This window comes from Haplochromis burtoni, unplaced genomic scaffold, assembly GCF_018398535.1.
Source record: "Haplochromis burtoni strain Fernald_Lab_line unplaced genomic scaffold, NCSU_Asbu1 Contig_595, whole genome shotgun sequence".
NCBI lineage: Eukaryota > Metazoa > Chordata > Actinopteri > Cichliformes > Cichlidae > Haplochromis > Haplochromis burtoni.
The window spans coordinates 283,433-284,671 of NW_024582956.1; the positions used below are offsets into that span (position 1 = coordinate 283,433).

Sequence of the window (1,239 nt, forward strand, 5' to 3'; positions counted from 1 at the left end):
GGGAGTTTAATATGTATATGTGTTAAGACTGCATGCAAAGACTAGTCTGGATAAAAAGAGGAAAAATAAATACATAAATCATAAACACATAATGTCAGGTCACGAGAGATTAAAAGTGTACTCAGTAAATAAATTATGTTTAGATTACCTTATAAATGATCAATTTGTAAGGTATATACATCTATCTACACATAAATAAATGCATACAATTACAGTATTAAAGTTATATATTTGTTTCCTAGGGTGAAATGACTGTGCAGCATGCATCTATAACAACTTTGGGTGCACAATTTTCAAATTATTTTTGAGTTTCTGTAATTATGTGGTGCCTTCATCATTAAATAATGAAGGAAGACTACCTCCAGATTCTTTAACTTCACCTCACATCAAGAGCTACACAGTTGAAACTTGGACACATTGGATGTTCTAACATGATGATCTCAAACAAGCATAAAAATGGTTTTAGAGTGGATAAAGTGGGCTAGCATTAAGCTTCAGAAACAGCTTTGCCAAAGTCCCAACTTGAAGCCTATTAAAAATTTGTGTATTACCAATAAAAGTTCGGTCCGTGTCAGGAAACCAACCAATTTGAATGAATTCTGCTAATTCTGACAAGAAGAGTAATCAAATATCCAGCCAGAATTATGGCAGAAGTTCGAAGATGGCTACCAAAATGGTCTGCTCAGGGTGCAACTTGCTAAGGGAGATTTAACCAAAGCCTAGTGGGTGTGTGAGTCTGTATTAATACTTTTGACTCTGTAACCACAACATATACTTTGAAGTGCTCTTTGAACTAGTTTTCAGCTTATAACTTTGTAGCTTTGTGTTCAAACTTACACTGGAAGTGTTATAGAATTATCTCTGGGATGCTGGAATGATAGCTTCCTCAGGACTTAAACTCCAGTCAGAGAGTGGGGCACAGAGAGTGATGTTCGGATATACTTTAATGGAAGTTAACAGCAGCTCAACAGTACAGCAGTAGGCATACTTAACAAGTGTGGCATGGGCGGACATGCATGTGGTTCTAAATATCAAGAAACAAGGAGAAACAATTAGCACATGTCAAATATAACAATCATCAAAATTAGGAAAGGTTAGCAATTTCATGGTCTTCAGTGCCCTCTAGTGGCTAAATAACCCAACTGCGGTGCACAGATCCAACCTACATGGTAAATGGCCTGCATTTGTATAGCGCTTTTCTAGTCCCTAAGGACCCCAAAGCGCTTTACACTACATTCA

At 36.7% G+C, this 1,239-nt stretch overlaps 1 protein-coding gene across 2 annotated transcripts in view; it reads left to right on the plus strand.

Moving 5' to 3' along the window:
* LOC102288538 (butyrophilin subfamily 2 member A1) overlaps positions 1-1,239 on the plus strand; it is a 17,782-nt gene that overhangs the window by 6,049 nt on the left and 10,494 nt on the right. The window lies entirely within an intron of this gene.